Genomic DNA, 21,366 nt, shown 5'->3' on the forward strand with positions numbered 1-21,366 from the left:
AGATAAGGGCAGAACAGATTCTGTCTGGAAGCAAGGGAGCGGTGGGAGGGAGAGGGGCAGGGGGTAGGGGGAAGAAATGGCCCAAACAATGTATGCACATATGAATAAATGAATTTAAAAAAGAATAATACAAAGGAGGTAAAGCACCTATAGAAAAAAATGTTAAAGAGAAATAGAAAAAAAAAAGTAAGTATTTCTTCCTTGTTCAGCAAAAGAAGGTGTTACAGCTGAGCTGTGTCAGTGCAATGGATGTTTTCCTCTAGTCTCTGCATCTCAGTGCTCTGTCTGTGTTTGTCCTGTTGGCTTTACTCACATATCCCCTTTGGGCCTAGATTGCCCAGGATTCTCCTCTGGGTGCAGCATGAGTGTGATGTTCTGTGATCAGTTAAGACCCTGGAGAGGAATCAAGGCAGTTCCTGTGGAGTAACAGGAGATCTCAGGAGATGGGCTGCTCTAGGGGTAGGGGAGTTATGTCCCAGAAATGTGAATTAGAACTTGAGTACAGGGGCCTCCAAGAATGGCTAGTATGTCATGAAGCATTCTGCCAAATATGGTCAGTCTCACAGCTTGCATCATATCCTGCCCAAGGAATCCAGTGGCAGCTCCAGCTTGTCGGCATCAATCTTTCCCTTTCTGGTCTAGTCCTCTAATTTAATGTTATGTTTTCAAAATGACAGACACATAGCTGTTGTCATTTGTGTGTGTGAAGAGTGTGTGTGTGTGTAGGGTTGGGTAGTGGTTTTAGAGCTAAAGGTCATTAGCTTGCACCCATATCCACTCTTTGCCCCATGTAGGGGGCCTACATGCTTGGTTCTTCTACTTCTAAGTAGCCCACCTTGCAGAGTCATAGGAAGCTCTTGCATATTGACTGGGCTAGGCAGTGAGTGTAGGGTGGTAGCTGATTAGAAGTAATTCTGCCAGATTTGCCCATTCCCATGCCCAATCTCTGCCTTGAGCTAGGAACTCAGGCACCAAGTGTCTTCTGTCTGATTGCCCAACCAGGGAAATGTGTGGAAGCCTCTGTTCAGTCTACCTTGCAGAGAGACCTATGGATAGTTGTATTTACATATACACACTGGGTTGGGCAGTTGACTAGGGATGTAGCTGGCTTGAGGAATCTCCACTGGGCTTGTTTGTTCCCATGCCTATCTTTTGTCCTGGGTAGAAAGACTTGGTCACCAATTGATGTCCACCCAGCCAGGAAAAAGTTTTCTGGCCTGTACTTAGCCATCTGAGCAATCGTTTCATTTATAGGGTGACACATATACTTACACATGTACTTGTTTTTGACCTCTTACCAAAAAAGCTGACTGGGTTCCACTTCTGTGGGTTCATTCTGGACTCCACTCAAGCAAAGATGTCTCCTTATTTCTTTTATGAATCTAAAGTTCAATATTTTTAAAATTTCAGTAGCCACCATCTGTTTAGTCATTTACTAATGTCATCCAATGGTTCACTAACTTGCCTGCCTTCCCAAATAGCCATATACCTAAGGTTTTATTTCTGGTTTGTGGAAACACAGGACTGTGGTGAGTGTCTACAATCTGCCATCTTCCTCCTAAAATCCTCCATTTTTTCTTTCAGAATCTCTCTTTGATGAAATTCTCATCCAAATCTTTTATTGACTTCTTTACTTCATTCATCTGTTTATTTTTATCCTTTTTAAGATCACAGATCAGTTTTTAAAACTAGACTTTTGAATTCTTTGATATTTCAGCCATTTAAAAATCTTTGAAATCAGTTTTTAAAGAGTTGTGAACTTTTGAAGGAGTCTTGCCTTTCTTTTTCACATTTCTTGTGTTTCTTTGTTATGATTTGTGCATATGTTTGAATGGATATCTCTTTTACTTTTGTATAGGGTTGTTTTTTAATAGGCAGCTTATTCTTGAGGGCCCAAACTCTAGTACCACTCAAAGAGGGGGGTAAAAAAAAAAGCACCATAATAGCATAACACCAAAACAAGGTAGATATAAAAATACAATAAATACCAATTAAACAAAACTACTATACCACCAATAACAATAGAAAAAGAAAGAGGCAGAGTTTGAAGAATAAACTCAAAAGTAAAAAAAAATAGTAAATGAAAATTAATGACAATAAAAGAATGAGGTAAATGGGTGGGCAGGAAAATGTAAGTAAGAAAGAAGAAGCAAAGTAAAAGAAAAGGACAAAAGAAAAATAATGTGAAGAAGAGGAAAAGACTGAGAGATTAAAAATCAAATTACAAAATAAGGAGAAACAAATAAAACTAGATGAAAGAAACAGAGGTATAAAAATAAAATAACAAAAAGTATTAAAAATAAAATAAAAACTACTAAAAAGACTAAAATTTTTCTAAAAAGAAGAATGTAAAAGCAAAGGAAAAGAAAATATAAGAAAAAGCAGGGGAAAGGGAATTGGAGTAACTTTTTTCCATATTCTCTAATACTGAAATCCTCCAGATAGGAGATGGGAGTAGATAGCAACTGATGTCTTTCTCATTTCCTTTCTGTTCTCATCATCATTGTATGTGGTGTGAGAGCTAGGCTGGTCAAGCCTCTGTTGTCAGTGACTAGGCTGCATTTATTTTAGAAGCTTCCATTCCTTACACACCAGGAACTGCAGCCAGCTGGCTCAAAGCTTTGTGGCCTGTGGGCTAGGCAAGTTTCTTATATTCCACAAGCCCCACAGTTTGTGCACCCAGAGGCAGCAAATTCCAAGCTGAGTGCATCAAAGTATAGGGGAAACAAACAGAATGAGTTTTAAACCGAAAGGGGAAACTGAGAGAACTGAGCATTCAGTCTGTTGGTCTCAGCACTTTCAGAGCCTTCTTAAAAATAAACCACCCTGCAGGAAGGTGGAAGTTGAGACAACTGAGTCATCAGCTCCAGGTGGGCTCAGAGCTCTCAGGTTCAACTGACAGTAAACCACATGCTACGGCAGAGAGGCATCTGTCTCTATTTCAGTCATGAGCCACAGATCAGGGTTCTCAGCCTCTGCAGTAATCCGCAGGTGATTGGGCTCACTTCTCACCCCAGAGAGCAGGGCCACTGACTACGATGCCCTCCACTGCCTGACCTCATGGCTTCTTAAATTTCACAGTGGGCTTCTGTCTGACCCTCAACCCCTACCCATGATTATTTCCTGTGGCTGTGACCTGTTCTGATTTCTCCCACCTAGACATGATGTTATGATGTCTCCAGGCTCCTTAACTTTTGATTGTTACTTGTTTTCAGGTACCTGGAGGAGCTCAGTCCCAAACAACAGGCCCCCTCTTAAGATGGCTCCTGGTTATAGCACTTTGAGATATGGGGAATGATGCAATGGAATTTTTCTCCCATGCTAGTCACCCATGCAGAAGTAATTGTCAGACTAAATCCCCACTGTACTGAAGGCTTGCAAGAACTGTGTTTCTTTTGTCATGAGGACTACCAGTTTATTGTCACCAACCTGCATTCTTTGGACTTACTTCTTGGTTATGACTTTGTTTTCCTCTCTCCAGAGTTGAGGACTGCTTCCTATTTTTCTATGCATCACATTTCTGTTTCTCTGTACTTTGTAGCTATCCTGTGACCTCATTCTTGATTTCTAAAGCTTTGCTTCTCTTCCCTTGGTATATAGTCCCTTTTGTTACCCTGGCTTTTATTCACAAAAGTGCAAGGAAGACACTTCTAGTTCATCATCTTACCTCAGAACTCCTTGAGTACTCTTTGTTCTTTTCTTTCTCCCTTATTCATCTTAGAGATTTGCTGGACCACTGAGTCAATAATTTTTTATTCTTTCCGAATTCTCATTTGTTCATGTATTCTTCTAGTAAGATTTATTCTTTCCTGACTTCTCATGATTGTGAATGTCTTTCTTGCTCTTGTAGGTGTAGGATTCATTTAAGTATCTTCTGCTTTGGTAGCTTAGTGATCATGAATTGCTCCATTTGTACTTATCTTGAAAGGTCTTTATTTCTCCTTTGATTTTAAAGAACAATTTTGCTGGTTATAGTGATCTGGGATAGCAGTTATTTACCTTCAAAGCTTAAAATCTATAATTCCATGCTCTCCTTATTTTTGGAATTCTGCTAAGAAGTCTGCTTCTATCCTAATGAGTTTGCCTTTGTGAGTAAATTTGACACTTCTCCCTTGCAGCTTTCAATATTCTTTCTTTTTCTGCATTCTTGGCATTTTAACTGTAATATGGTATAGAGATTTTTTTCTACTCACATCTATTTGAGGTTCTAAATACCTTCTGTGTCAGTCAGACTTTTCTGTCATTGTGACAAATACCTGAGAAAGACAACTTAAAGCAAAGAATTATTTACTGCTACTCATGTTTTCAAAGGTTTCAGTCCATAATGGCAGGTGGAGCAGTTCACACCCATATTCAGGTGAGTCATCTCCCCTACTAATCCTCTCAGTTAATGCCCAGACAAAGACACCCAGAAATGTGCCTCACTAATCTCCTAGGTGCTCTCAGTCCAATCAAGTTGTCAGTCAAATTTAATCATCTCACCTCCTTATGTGGATATTGGTATCTTACATTAGATTTGGCACATTTTCTTCTTTAATTTAAATTAACAGTTTTTTGGTGGCTTTAGTCCACATCTTATCTCCCTCTTCTGTAGCAAAGATTCATAGATTTGGTCTCTTGATCATGTCCCAGAAGTCCTGAATAATATGGCCACATTTCTTTAATTTGTTGATATATGACTGTAATAATTCCTTAGTGTTGTCCTCAATCTGTAATATTCTTTCTTCACTTGATCTTGTCTACTGGTGACACTTTCCATTGAGTTTTTTATTTTATTTATTGAATTTTTCATTTCCAAGATTTCCATTTTTCTTTCAGAATCTCTATCTTTGCTGAATTTCTCACTCAAGTCTTGAATTTATTTTTTCATTTATCTGTCTAATTGCATCCTCTTTGAGGTCATAGATTCTATTTTAAATTTTGAATTCTTTTTCTGGCATTTTACCTTCCCAAATATTAGCCACCATTCCCAAATGTAAACTCCCTCTACTTCCCTTTGTCATTCACCCTATAGTTCCCACTACATAGACATGTGTCCAGGTATTTGTGTCCAAGACTCAACCAGTTTCCTGAACCACACAAACTCTTGAAATTGTTTCTCTGTTATCTAGTATATAGGAGAGGCCAGAGAACTTGGAGATCTAAAAATTCAGGGTCCTCTTTCTTCCCTGGCCATAGGTTTAACTGTAAAATTCTTCTTAAGGTGGTTTCTTACCAGGGAACCAGTGAGTAAGCTAGAACATGCAGGGGCCAGGGAGTGTTTAATCTGTGTCTGCTGGCTATATACATCTTCCATATTAAACTATATTTTTGCTGAGTGCCAGATTCTACACCAGTGGAGCTCTCTAACACTTGCTCCACTAAAGGGGAAAGTTTTTCCTCTTTCTCTTGTTACTGATCACCCAATGTTAGGGCTTTTGTTTATTTTACAAATCTAAAGTTCAGTATTTCTGGATATCACTTGGTCTTTATGTACTGTTGTACTTCTGTGTCTTTCCAGGCCACACTTCCTCTCCCTGCATCTACTCACCTTTAGTTTAGTTTTAGTCTTATAGAGATGCAGATATGTACTAAGTGTCTCTAATCTACCATCTTTGGGAATCTCTCAACTTTTTTATTTTGGAATAATTTTAAATTTCAGAGATAAAAGGTATAAATTGAATATAGAGAGTTACTGTATATCTTTTATCTGGTTTACCTAAAGGTTTCATCTTATGTAACTGTTGTAGATTTGTCAAAATTAGTAAAGTAACATTGTTGCATTATTATTAACTAAAGTAAATATTTTCTATATTTCACCAATTTTTCCACTCATTTCTGTTTTCTGTTCAATGTTTTTATTCAGATTGCACATTGTGTTTAGTTATCATGTCTCTATAAACTTCTCTAATCTGTAATAGTTTCTCCATCATTACTTGTTACCATAACCTTGATAACTGTGACAAGTGCTGGTCAGGTGTTTTGTAGAATTTCCATCACTTTGCATTAGTCTACTTCTCTCATGATCATGTTTGAGGTGTGGATTGAGGGAAGAATACCACAAAGGTATATGCTCTTCTTATCACAATCACAAGCACAGATACCAACATGGCTTAGGTGATGTTAAGCTTGATCACTTGGATAAAGTTATGTCTGCTAGGTTTTTTTTCTGTAAAATTATTAATTTCCTTTTCCCACACTTTTTTTGAGGTGCCTCTGTGATTCCAATTTTTTAGATTCTATATATTAGTTGTATCATGCAATATTAGTCTTTCAGGGCTGACTTATTTCACTTAGTGTTTTAAAATGTAGTATGTATGCAAAATAGAATGCTATAAAGTCTTGGGAAAAAAGAAAATTTTACATTGGCAACAACTTGGGTCCCAATTATACTGACTTAAAAGCAAAGGTACGTATATTAAAATACTTAACAAAAATTATCCTACTGATTACAGTTAGCAAAAATTGATTATTAAAAATGCCACGTGTCAGAAGACATCTGAGACCTATTAGAGGCCCACAAATCAGGGAAGTAAAGAAGTCCTGGGAGGTGAATCCAAACATTTTTTCATCCACAAGCATTTGCAAATTCCTACAGAATGGCTGACAGGTGAGACCCTGAGCAGAACATTCCACAGTCATGAGCCCTGAGAGACAAAATGGAGGCCTACATAAAAAGAAAAGCTCTGGTAAACACTATGGGCAGCACTGAAACCTTCCATCTGAGATCCACATACCCTAGGAGTAAAGTGAATTCTAAGTAGAAAAACAATAGAACACCTCCCAAAAGTGATTAAAGTCCACATATGAATAATTCCAATTTCTAATCTAATAGTAGTAGAATTTTCTAGTCTCCAAACCTAACTCCAAACAAAGGGCAAACATATCAAAATAAATGCTGACTATGTAATTTATTTAGAATGTCAAATTCATGCATAACATAAATTTAAATAAATGCACAACAAACATAACACATAGTCAAGAGAATTATAAATGGAATTAAAGTATTCTAAAATTACTGAATTAACAGTAAGTGCTAAAATATTAATTAATTAATTTTTATTTTATCATTTTTACATTTACTTACATGTATACACATTATTTAGGCCACCCACACACACACACCACTTCTGCCCACTTGTTTTCTGATATTGTTGCAAAGAAGACATAAGAGATAATAAGGAAAACATAGCATTTTTGCTACTTTGAGATAAAGATAACTATACAGAGAGATTCCTAGCATTGCTTCCATGCTTTTGTATATTACAACCCACATTGGTTCATCTCTACCTGACCTCTTCACTATTTCTTGGTCCCCTTCCCATAGTGGACTATATCAGTTTAAAATTGCTATATTCACTCCTCTATAGTAAGCACATCAACCACATTCAAGTTTTAGGTTTCCTTCCATTTCCCTATTCCTCCCGTGCCCATTCTCCCCTTAGTGTGTGACCCATGTCCAATAATATTCCTGCATTTGTTTTGGGTGTATGATCCTCAAAAGTGGGAAAACATGTAATTTTTGGTCTTCTGAGCCTGATTAACTTCGCTTAAGGTGATGTTCTCCAGTTCCGTCTATTTACTCGCAAATGAAAAAATTTCATTCTTCTTTGTGGCTGAATAAAATTCCATTGTGTGTAAATACCACATTTTCTTAATCCATTCATCAGTAGTGGGGCATCTTGGGCTGTTCCCATAGCTTAGCTATTGTAAATAGTGCTGCAGTTACCTGAGTCACATTCCTTTGGGTATATCCCTAGGAGTGGTATTGCTGGATCATTTGGCAGATCTATGTTTAGTTTTTTGAGAAGCTTCCATATTGTTTTCCAGAGTGATTGTACTAGCTTACATTCCCACAAGCAGTGTATGAGGGCTCCTTTTTCCCTTGCATCCTCATCAACAATTGTTGCTGTTGGTGTTCTTGATGGTACCAATTCTAACAGGTGTGAGGTGGAATCTTAGTGTGGTTTTGATTTATATTTCCTTTATGGCCGGGGATAGTGAGCATTTTTTCATGTATTTTTTTGCCATTTGGATTTCTTCCTTTGAAAAAGTTCTGTTTAGTTCAGTTGCCCACTTCTTTATCGGTTCATTTAAAATATTAATTTATATTGAAATTTTATGTTTGGAATCATGACCAATAGAAGAGTACAAAGGATCATGAAACCAACAAGCTAACACCTGAGAAAAAAGTGTGGCTTAAAATGTTTAATCCAAAAGTAGGCAGAAAACAGGGAAGAAGAAAAAGGATAGGAAACAAGAGAAGCAATAAGAAGATGTGGATGACAGAGTCAAACACAAATACATTGGTAATCATTTTAAAATAAATAGCCTAAGTAATTAAAAGACCAAAGTTGACAAATTAAATAGAAACAATATACCTATATTATGCTCATAAGTGAGATATCACACATGTAACTAAACAAAGGATTTTTAAGATACACTATGGAAAACATTAACCACAAGGAGCCTGGTATGGCTATCCTAATTTCTGACGAAGTCACCTTACAAGCAAAGAAACATTATTACAGAAAAATGAAGAAATGCATCACAAAATGTAATACTTCTGTACATTTATACTTATAGTAGTATAATTTCTGTATTATAAAACAAATTATGGTAGAGAAAAGAGGTATTAAAAATGCACAATTGATGTTGGAGAATTTTTAAATATACCTCTGCAGATAAGAGAAAATGCAAAACACTAAGTATAAATAAGATTTACACACAATTAGTAGAAATAATACAATTAATAAAATGAGCTGACATTCAGAATTCACAATTTTAAAAACAAAAAACTGTACATTCTTTTCAAGTAAATGTAAGACACTCATTTTCAAAATAATACATTTGTTCAAAAGCAATATAAACAATCTTCAAAAGACTAAAACCTAGAAGATGTTCTCTCTGATACCATGTAATTAAGCAAAATCTAATGATTAAAAATGCAACCAGGGACTGGGCATGGTGGTGCATGTCTATAATCTCAGCTATTCTGGAAGCAGAAGTAGGAGAACTGAGGTTGAAGGCCAGCCAGACCAAAAGGGTGAACAACCTTAAAAAAAGCAAGACAGCTGAGGGTGTGGAAGCAACCAGAAAATCCCTTCATGTCTAAATACCTAACATGTCAAAAATGGATATTAGAAAATAATTGCACTGACAAAAGCAATGCAGAATATCAAACTTTGATAAGTACTAGCCATGCTTAAAGGAAATTTTTAGCCTTAGAAGTGCATATGGGAAAATAATGGCTGAAAGTAGAACTATAAGAGTGAATATCACTCAAATAAAATGGGAGAAAGAAAATAAAAAAGAAAGTGAATGGTCATAGAAAGAACCAACAAAGCAAAAAAGTCATTTCTTTGAGAACTTTTTGAGTTGTCAAAATAAGAGACATAAAAACAAATAAGAATGGGCTCTGGGTATAGATCAGTGATAGAGTGTTTGTCTGCCATACAGAAAGTCCTGGGGCCAATCCTCAGCACCACACACAATAAAAGAATAAATAACAAAATGAGAATAAGTTACGAGATGAAAGAATATACAACTACAAACCCTATAGACATTAACACAATACTAATAAGAAGAAACTGTTTACAATAAACTGGGCAATTTGGATAATGTATAATAGGCACAAACTACTTGAAAACCACAATCTAGAAAACTGACACACACAAGAAACCAACCAGAATGGACAATCTAAATTAAAGGATACTTGTTTTAAGAAATTGGCTATATGAAAGAGATTTTTTTTTTTACCAGAGCATATGTTTTTCTTTTGTTTCATTTCTGTGCTGGGGGTACGTCATAGCATTTACAAAAGTTCTTACAAAATATCAAATATATCATTGTTGAATTTACCCCTCCATTATTCTCCTTTATTCCCCCCATCCCCATTCCTGGAATAGTTTCAACAGGTCTCATATTTTCATTTACATACATCTGTATACAGTATTTGCACCAGAAGAAGGAAACTAGCTATGAAATTTAAAACATTTCTACTAAAAAAATACCCAACACATAAGACTTCACAAGTAAATGCTTACAAATCATAAACAGACACATATACACTGTCCTTCATTCCAGAAAATACAAATACAGGAAACATTTTCAACTCATTTTATGAGGCCAAAAAATTCTTAATACCAATACCTGACAACATGCAACAATTAGATGAACATAGACTCATAATCTTAAAAAACACCAAGCAACATGTTCATAAACTGAATCCACATGCATATATAAGTCAGATTGTCACAGAAACATAATTTCATTTTCTCACTGAACATGTGACTCAACATTTAACTAAACAAAAGATATAAAACACTTTGTCATCTCAGAAGTATAGAATATGGACCTAATAAATAATGAAGTCTAGATGGATTCTACAAGCAAATAAACTCAGTTTTTGTTTTTCTGATGGAATATAAATTATGACATATCTCACAACTTGTGGGAACTCTGATTTCACCAAAAAACAATGATTATATAACAAAATTGACTTCTGGGCTGGCAACCAAAGTTTCTAGGGGTCTTCGTACTTATTCCAAATGTGAGAGAAGACATGTTGAGGGTTTATAGGATATCCTGATATGACCTGACAAGAAAACAAGTAAAAAATAAGTCTATATAGGAGGTATATGAATATCTTTGTTCAGAACAGCATTATTCACAAAAGCAAAACATGGAAATACCCAAGTGTCCATTAACAGATGAAGGGATAAACAAAATGTGGTGTACATACAGGTAATGGAACATTATTCAACCACAAGAAGGAAGGAAATTCTGACATATACCACAACATAGATGAACCTTAAGGCTATATTGCCAAGTGAAATAAATCATTCACAAGAATAGTACTGTATGATTCCAATTGATTGAGGCACATAGAATTGTTAATTCATAGAAAGAGAAAGTAGAATGATCGCTACCAGAGCCTGGGGAAGAGAAAAATTGGAACATTGTTTAATAGGATAGGAGTTTCAGTTTTGCCAGATAAAAGTGGTTCTGGAGATGCACGATGGTAATGGTTGCACAACAATGTAAATGTACTTAATACCATAGAACTGTGCACTTAAATATCACAAAGATTATAAATTTTTTGTCATATATATATATATATATATAGAACACAATTCTTTAAATAAGCTCTAAACAGAAGAGCCAGCTGTGCTGTCCCAGCCATGAATCTGAAAGTCATCCAGCCAGTCTGAGCCTTGATATTGTGTCCAGGTGCTGTTGGCAAAGGTTGAAATCTGTATGACATGGAAAGAGGTTGACCACTGGAAGTCTGGGAGAAAAGAAGGAAAAATGGTGAAGAGAAAGGTAGAAACAGGAGGGAAAAAAGAAAGCATGGGTATTGAAAAGATGCAGGAAATAAGAACCCAGAATCTGCAGAGCTCATAAACATTTGAAAGGTTAAGGCCTCAGGTTCCAGCCCCAACCTCCAGCATGGTGGAGAAGGGCTGGAGACAGGAAACTCAGAGCCTCAGTGTCCAAGTGCACTGGGATAAGTGCAGCATGCCTTTATCAAGACCCTCTGTAACAATGTAGGTAGCTGCCAGAGTTACTCTTACCATCCTAACTGTCACCACCTAGAAACAAAACAGCTGACAATACAAGTGGCATATGCAGCATCTCACTGAAGGAGAGGACTTGAAAGTATCAGAGCTGTGTTCGATCTCTGATTTCAGCAACCCCTTCTCTCAGTACTCTGTAGTGACTTCTTCTCTCTTATAGTTGACAAATCTCTTCCTCATACAAATTTCATATCAGAGAATAAAATGGTCCTCCCATAGCCCTGGGTTGCCTACACCACTTCTCATTTCCCCTCTGGTCCTGACTTTTACACTTTCTCTTACCTCCCTTGCTTCCTTCAGACAACCTCAGAAAAGCCCCTATGTGATTCTGAAAGGTCATTTCACCTCCTTGAAACTTTATTTCTACATGATTAAAATAAGAGAGTAATACTAAATGATTACTCAGCTTCTGGTCTACTGTTGCTTTACCCACTCAACTCATTCTGCTCCCTCCCACTATCCTGCCTTCTTTGTCACTGTCACTGACCTTTCCCAATAGCTTCAATGTCTATTTCTTATCCACTCTCCTTGTCTGGTGTCTGGTTCAAACATCAAATTCAAATCTGTGTGTGTGTGTGTGTGTGTGTGTGTGTGTGTGTGTGTGTGTGTGTGTTTAAGTGATGGCCAAGCATTTTGAACACCTCCTGGACCATAGAACCAGAGACCAAATCTCAGAATCAAATATGATAAATATTGAGGTTTATAATCCAAACAAAATGATTTTATATCTATTTTTGAGACAGTAATGGCATTTGCTACTGATATATGACTCTTTCTTCAGTCATTCCTGACCTTTGGAGCTTTGAGTAACAAATGTTCATGAAATAAGCAGAACTTGAGAAGCTGTGCTCTATTTGCTTTCAGCTGAAGTGAAAGATAAATTTTTTGGATAAGGTTCTATAAATAATAGAGTCTTCTCCTTTTGCAATAACTCACAACTTCTGTCTATATTTAAGCCTTCCTATCACCATGCAGGTCATGGTGGAAAAAGTAGCCTGTCATTTTTTCCCAACACTTCTCAGATGTTTGCTCTGAGATGTCACCTCCTATTTTCTCTTTATATGAACTTGGCAAGTTTTTAAAAACATTTTATTAGTATATAACAGTTGTACGGGGGGTTTTGTTCTGACATTTCCATATACATGTACCATGTACTGGTTTAATTCATCTCCTCCATTATTCTCCCTCACTCCCCTCCCACTTATTAAAATGACCCTGACAGATTTCTAAGTTCCATATTCACATGTGTGTAGAAGGTACATTGGCCATATTCACCCTCCTTTACCCTCTTCACTTGCCCTCCTCCTTCCACTAGTACCCTGCCCTTAACATAACTTATTTTACCTTCTTGTCCTTCATTGTTTGTCTGTTCATTGTTCGGTAGGTTTTTGCCTTGGTGTTTTACCTGTAAATATATCATACTTTAATCAATCTAGGGGGATTCCAAAATGGTGGCTAGAGGGAGGAAGCAAAAAGCGAGCCTCCTATAGTGAAATCTTGGAGAGACACCAGAGACACACTTTGCAGGCATAATCACTGAGAAAAGGCATAACTTTGACCCCTCCACACCTCCAGCTGGTGCAGAGAATCTCCACTTCATGTTAAATGGAGAAACAAGGAGGGCCCCCGGGCCGCCAGTCACCAGAGCCCAGAATGCTTGGGAAGACGCGGACCAGGTGAGCTTCGTGGTACCGCAGTACTCCCTCAGACAAGCCTGGGTGAGAGCAGCATAGCCCCCTGGTCAGACTGACCTCCACCCAGGGGAAAAAAAAGAGAAACTGAGTAATAAGCAATAAGAACAAATAAGACACGCAGGAAAGAGGGTGGGGCGCACTGAGTGTCGAAGACTGGGGGAAGAGAATCCTTCCTGGGACTGTAAATAAACAAGCTGGGTGGGCCAGAGAGCCTCTGGTGGGAGCGGGGGCGCACGCCCAGCAACCAGGAGTGGGAAAGCTTGTGAGAGTGGTGGAGGGAGGAAAACTCCACAGGAGAAGAGGGAAGACCCACTTCCCACGTGAGCTATAAACAAACATGGTGGCTGGCAGGAGCAGCAGCACTGCCCAGGAAGCAAGAGCAGGAAAGCTTGTGAAAGTGGCGGTGGGAGGAAAACTCCACAGGAGAGGGGGGAAGACCCACTTCAAACATGAAATGTAAATAAACACGCAGGCCTGAGAATGCGGGTGCAGTGTCACCTTTCCCTGTGCTTGGAAAGGGTAAAGCTTGTAGCAGAGGCTCACACACAGGAGAAATCTGAGCAAACAAAGCCTGCAGGGCCAGGTGAGTGCTAAGCTCACCCCAGAGATCTGCATAAATAACACCTCCAGCAACAACAGGCTGACAGCAGCAGGCAGGCAAGGCACAGTTGCAGATACCATTCTCAGAACTGTCTCCAGACTCTTTTTTTTTTCTTTGTCTCCCTACCTTTGATGAGAGAACAACCGAATTACATCTGCAAGCTGAAAAACTTACTGAAACTGTATTGCATTTGAACTTGGTACACTTGGTGGGGTTTTTTTTGAGAGTGTGTGTGTAGTTTTGTTCTTCTTTATGTATCCCCTTTGATGAGACAACTACAGAACAACATCTGAGGCATCATCTCCAGGAATGGAGACTTAAGACTTTCAAACCTCTCTAAGTCTCTCTAATGTCTGTTCAGCTTACTGTCGATTAGTACGCTAAAGCTCCCTGTTTATACCTTTGAAATCCTCTTGTCTGACACCTTGTTCTGTTTTCTCCATCCAGTCTGTGTATTTGTTTTTCCCATTTCTTTAACTTCTTGCTTTCCATCTCAGCTCACCCTTCCATTCTAAATATTACCATTGTTATTATTACAAGCTAGAAAATACTTAATTGCACACAGTACAGAGACAGTAACAACACCAAAGACAATGACAGGAAGATAAAAAAAACAGGGAAACCAGTTTCTCCACAGCAAAAAATTAGTACAGGAACCAGAGGGGAATGAAGAGAACAGAAACTCAGATCCAGACTCCAACAAAATGAAGATAAACTATGCCAAAGGACCCAATGAAGCCCACAAGAATAATTTAAAAGAGGACATACTACAGGTACTCAATGAGAATTTTATAGAGATAATACTGGATAGATACAACCAAAATGTACAGGAGACACTCAAGAAATTCCAAGACAACAAAAATAGAGAATTTGAAAAAATAAAAGAAGAAATAAAGGAAACCATAGAAGCACTGTGTAAACACCAAAGTGAAAGAGAGAACACAATGAATAAACAGACAAATGAACTCAGGACAAAAATAGACAACATTACAGAGGAAAACAGCCAGGATATGGAAAACCTCAGAAAAAAGAATGAAACAGAACTGCAAAACAAAATGGAAGGCCAATCCAGCAGAATAGAACAAACAGAAGACAGAATCTCAGAACTTGAAGATGAAATGGTAATTAAAGGAAAAACCGAAGAACTATTAATTAAACAACTCAAGACCTGTGAAAAGAAAATGCAAGAACTCACCGACTCCATCAAAAGACCAAACTTGAGAATCATGGGTATCGAAGAAGGAGAAGAGGTGCAAGCAAAGGCAATGAGTAATATATTCAACAAAACAATAATGGAAAATTTCCCAAATCTAGAGAAAGATATTCCCATACAGATGCAAGAGGCCTCCAGGACACCAAACAGACCAGATCAGAATAGAACTACCCCACAACATGTCATCATTAAAACAACAAGTTCAGAAACTAAGGAAAGAATATTGAAAGCTGTAAGAGAGAAAAAACAAGTAACATACAAAGGTAAACCCATCAAAATTACAGCAGTCTTCTCAACAGAAACATTAAAAGCAAGAAGAGTGTGGGGTGAGATCTTCTGGGCACTGAATGAAAATAACTTTAACCCCAGGATACTCTACCCAGCAAAACTATCATTCAAAATAGATGGAGCAATAAAAGTCTTCCATTATAAGCAGAAACTAAAACAATATGTGACCACAAGGCCACCATTACAAAAGATTCTGCAAGGGATCATGCACACAGAAAGTGAAACCCAACTTAACCATGAAAAGACAGGCAGCACCAAACCACAGGAAAAGAAAAAGCAAGACAGTAGAGAGTAACCTCAACTTAGGCACACACAATCAAACCTTCAAACAACTAAGACAACTAAATGACAAGAATCACCACATACCTATCAGTACTAACGCTTAATGTTAATGGACTTAATTCACGCATCAAAAGGCACTGCTTGATGAAATGGATTAAAAAGGAAGATCCAACAATTTGTTGCTTACAGGAGACCCATCTCACCGACAGAAATAAGCATAGGCTTAGGATGAAAGGCTGGAAGAAGATTTACCAAGCCAATGGCCTCCGAAAACAGGCAGGAGTACCAATACTTTTGTCTGACAAAGTAGACTTCAAACCTACATTGATCAAACGAGATAAAGAAGGACATTCCACACTAATAAAAGTGGAAATAGACCAAAAGGAAATAATAATTATCAACCTGTATGCACCCAGTGTCAACGCACCCAATTTCATCAAACATACCCTGAAAGACCTAAAAGCATATATAAACTCCAATACAGTTGTTGTGGGAGACTTTAACACCCCATTATCAGCAATAGATAGGTCATCCAAACAAAAAATCAATAAAGAAATCCAAGATCTAAAATATGCAATAGATCAAATGGACCTAGTTGATGTCTACAGAACATTTCATCCAACTTCTACACAATATACATTCTTCTCAGCAGCCCATGGAACCTTCTCCACAATAGATCATATCCTAGGGCACAAAGCAAGTCTCAGCAAATATAAGAAAATAGAAATTATACCATGCGTACTATTTGATCACAATGCAGTAAAAGTAGAACTCAACAACAAAAGTAAAGACAAAAAACATGCAAACAGCTGGAAACGAAATAACTCATTACTTAATGAAGAGTGGATCATCAATGAAATAAAAGAGGAAATTAAAAAGTTCCTTGAAGTCAATGAAAATGAAAACACAACCTACCAGAACCTATGGGACACAGCTAAGGCAGTCCTGAGAGGAAAGTTTATAGCCATGGATGCATATATTAAAAAGACTGAAAGATCCCAAATCAATGTCCTCATGATACATCTCAAACTCCTAGAAAAACAAGAACAAGCAAATCCCAAAACAAGTAGAAGGAGAGAAATAATAAAAATAAGAGCTGAAATCAGTGAAATAGAAACCAAAAAAAAAAAAAAATACAAAGAATCAATGAAACAAAAAGTTGGTTCTTTGAAAAAATAAACAAGATCGATAGACCCCTGGCAAACCTGACTAAAATGAGGAGAGAAAAAACCCAAATTAGTAATATCAGAAATGCAAAAGGGGAGATAACAACAAACACCATGGAAGTCCAGGAAATCATCAGAGACTACTTTGAGAACCTATATTCCAATAAATTTGAAAATCTTAAAGAAATGGACAGATTTCTAGATACATATGATCATCCAAAACTGAACCAAGAGGAAATTAATCACCTGAATAGACCTATAACACAAAATGAAATTGAAGCAGCAATCAAGAGTCTCCCCAAAAAGAAAAGTCCAGGACCTGATGGATTCTCTGCTGAATTCTATCAGACCTTTAAAGAAGAACTGATACCAACCCTCCTTAAACTGTTCCATGAAATAGAAAGGGAAGGAAAACTGCCAAACTCATTTTATGAAGCCAGTATTACACTTATCCCAAAACCAGGCAAAGACACCTCCAAAAAGGAGAACTATAGGCCAATCTCCTTAATGAACATTGACCCAAAAATCCTCAATAAAATAATGGCAAAACGAATTCAACAACACATCAAAAATATTATTCACCACGCCCAAGTAGGCTTCATCCCAGGGATGCAGGGGTGGTTCAACATACGAAAATCAATAAACGTAATAAACCACATTAACAGAAGCAAAGACAAAAACCACTTGATCATCTCAATAGATGCAGAAAAAGCCTTTGATAAGATCCAACACCATTTCATTCTAAAAGCTCTAAGAAAACTAGGAATAGAAGGAAAGTACCTCAACATTATAAAAGCTATATAAGACAAACCTACAGCCAGCATTATACTTAATGGAGAAAAACTGAAACCATTCCCTCTAAAATCAGGAACCAGACAAGGATGCCCACTATCTCCACTCCTATTCAACATAGTACTGGAATTCCTAGCCAGAGCAATTAGGCAAGAAGAAGGAATAAAAGGAATACAAATAGGTAAAGAAACTGTCAAAATATCCCTATTTGCAGATGACATGATCCTATACCTTAAAGACCCAAAAAAATTCTACTTAGAAGCTTCTAGACATCATCAATAGCTATAGCAAGGTAGCAGGATATAAAATCAACATAGAAAAATCATTAGCATTTCTATACACTAACAATGAGCAAACAGAAAAAGAATACATGAAAATAATTCCATTTACAATAGCCTCAAAAAAAATCAAATACCTAGGTGTAAACCTAACAAAAGATGTGAAAGACCTCTACATGGAAAACTATACACTTCTGAAGAAAGAGATTGAGGAAGACTATAGAAAGTGGAGAGATCTCCCATGCTCATGGATTGGTAGAATCAACATAGTAAAAATGTCTATACTCCCTAAAGTAATCCACATGTTTAATGCAATTCCCATCAAAATTCCAATGACATTCATTAAAGAGATTGAAAAATCTACTCTTAAATTTATATGGAAACACAGAAAGCCACGAATAGCCAAAGCAATACTCAGTCAAAAGAACAATGCAGGAGATATCACAATACCTGACTTCAAACTATATTACAAAGCAGTAGCAATAAAAACAGCATGGTACTGGCACAAAAACAGACATGAAGACCAGTGGAACAGAATAGAGGACCCAGATATGAAGCCACAAAACTATAACCAACTTGTCTTTGACAAAGGAGCTAAAATTATACAATGGAGAAATAGCAGCCTCTTCAACAAAAACTGCTGGGAAAACTGGTTAGCAGTCTGCAAAAAGCTGAAACTAGATCCATGTATATCACCCTATACCAAGATTAACTCAAAATGGATCTAGGATCTTAATATCAGATCACAAATTCTAAAGTTGATACAGGAAAGAGTAGGAAATACTCTGGAATTAGTAAGTATAGGTAAGAACTTTCTCAATGAAACCCCAGCAGCACAGCAACTAAGAGATAGCATAGATAAATGGGACCTCATAAAGCTAAAAAGCTTCTGTTCATCAAAAGAAATGGTCTCTAAACTGAAGAGAACACCCACAGAGTGGGAGAAAATATTTGCCAACTATACATCAGACAAAGGACTGATAACCAGAATATACAGGGAACTTAAAAAACTAAATTCTCCCAAAACTAATGAACCAATAAAGAAATGGGCAAGTGAACTAAACAGAGCTTTCTCAAGAGAAGAAATTCAAATGGCCAAAAAAACACATGAAAAAATGCTTACCATCTCTAGCAATAAAGGAAATGCAAATTAAAACCACGATAAGATTCCACCTCACCCCTGTTAGAATAGCCATCATCAGCAACACCACCAACAACAGGTGTTGGCGAGGATGCGGGGAAAAAGGAACCCTCTTACACTGTTGGTGGGAATGTAAACTAGTACAACCACTCTGGAAAAAAATTTGGAGGCTACTTAAAAAGCTAAACATTGATCTACCATTTGATCCAGCCATACCACTCTTGGGGATATACCCAAAAGACTGTGACACAGGTTACTCCAAAGGCACCTGTATACCCATGTTTATTGCAGCACTATTCACAATAGCCAAGTTATGGAAACAGCCAAGATGCCCCACCACTGACGAATGGATTAGGAAAATGTGATATCTATACACAATGGAATTTTATGCAGCCATGAAGAAGAACGAAATGTTATCATTCACTGGTAAATGGATGGAATTGGAGAACATCATTCTGAGTGAGGTTAGCCTGGCCCAAAAGACCAAAAATCGTATGTTCTCCCTCATATGTGGACATTAGATCAAGGGCAAACACAACAATGGGATTGGACTATGAGCACATGATAAAAGCGAGAGCACACAAGGGAGGGGTGAGGGTAGGTAAGACACCTAAAAAACTAGCTAGCATTTGTTGCCCTTAACGCAGAGAAACTAAAGCAGATACCTTAAAAGCAACTGAGGCCAATAGGAAAAGGGGACCAGGAACTCGAGAAAATGTGAGATCAAAAAGAATTAACCTAGAAGGTAACACCCATGCACAGGAAACCAATGTGAGTCAATGCCCTGTATAGCTATCCTTATCTCAACCAGCAAAAACCCTTGTTCCATCCTATTATTGCTTATACTCTCTCTACAACAAAATTAGAAATAAGGGCAAAATAGTTTCTGCTCGGTATTGAGGGGGTGGGGGGAGAAGTAGGGGGCGGAGTGGGTGGTAAGGGAGGGGGTGGGGGCAGGAGGGAGAAATGACCCAAGTCTTGTATGCACATATGAATAATAAAAGGAAAAAATAATAATAATCAGTCTAAACCCCTCTATTACTCTTCCTCAACCTTTTCCCCACACCCCATATTGTCCAACAGTTTTCAGTTTGTTTCATTGTGTCACATTCCTATACAGACACTATTACAATGTTATTCACTGTCTATCATTCTCTTCTCCTTTCCCTGCACCCCAGTCTCCTTAACAATCCAACAACTAGAAACATGCTGTGCATATATAGTAATGCTTATATTTTATTTGAATCTATCTTACACATATGAGAGGAAAACCTGCAATCTTTGTAGCTCTGAGCCTGGCTTACTTTACCTAACATGATCTATAGTTCCATCCATTTACCTAGGAATGACACACTTTCATTCTTCTTAAATGTGTTCAGAATACAATAAGTGAAAAACTGGACTCAAATTAAAATCTTTGCTTATGGAAAGTTCTTGGATCTAAGTGTAATAGGTTATCACTACCAATTCTACCATGTAAAATAAGTGAGAGAGCATTGTCTGTTCCTGGAAATAAATGGTTCACAACGTTAATAAAAGTAGCCTTCATCAGGGACCATCATTGTCCAATTGGAAGGTGAGAAGTCAAAATATGCATCTATTAATACCATTTTCAGACTCTAATATGTTCCATGTATTGTAGGTTCACTTGCATGAACAAATTTGAATGACATGATGGTGTTGAGAGGTGTGCAAGCATAACTAATAGGCTCATTTTTCTTCACAAAAAAATGCCACTGACAGTGATACTGAGGCAGGAATAGGGAGGTTTTGCAGTTAGCCTCAAAAGGGTGCTAATTGTATAAGCATGAGTACCTACAATGTCCGGTGTTCACTCAAACAGAGACATGCTCTGAGAGTCAGGAAGCACTAGAGAGAAAGAACTTTTGAGAATTCTGTTCTGCATTTCAGGGAATCATTACAATTTTCTGCATAGGGTCAGTTTTGCCACTCTAAGCCATGCTTGCATAATTCATACCCTTGTTGCTATCACTGTGATCAACCTCTGCTTGGCTTTAAACTTGACATTAGCTATCACATCATTACATGAACATTGGTACCAGGTACCAATGCATTCACTAGGACATGAATATGGTACCCAGCAGAAGGAGCACTCAACACCGGGTTTTTGCTTAGCTTTTATACAAGCAGCTTCACACTACTACTGTTAGGACATCTCTCTCTATAAATGACTTAAGCTGACAAAACAAAAGTCAGGGTAGGAACAAATACTTGAGGATTCTTTTTTCATTATTGTTGTTCTGGGAGTACATTGTGACATTTACAAAAGTTCGTACAATATATCATAGTTGAATTCTCCCCTCCATCATTATCTTTTACTCTCCTCCCCCAT

Source organism: Castor canadensis, chromosome 11 (genome assembly GCF_047511655.1).
Source record: "Castor canadensis chromosome 11, mCasCan1.hap1v2, whole genome shotgun sequence".
NCBI lineage: Eukaryota > Metazoa > Chordata > Mammalia > Rodentia > Castoridae > Castor > Castor canadensis.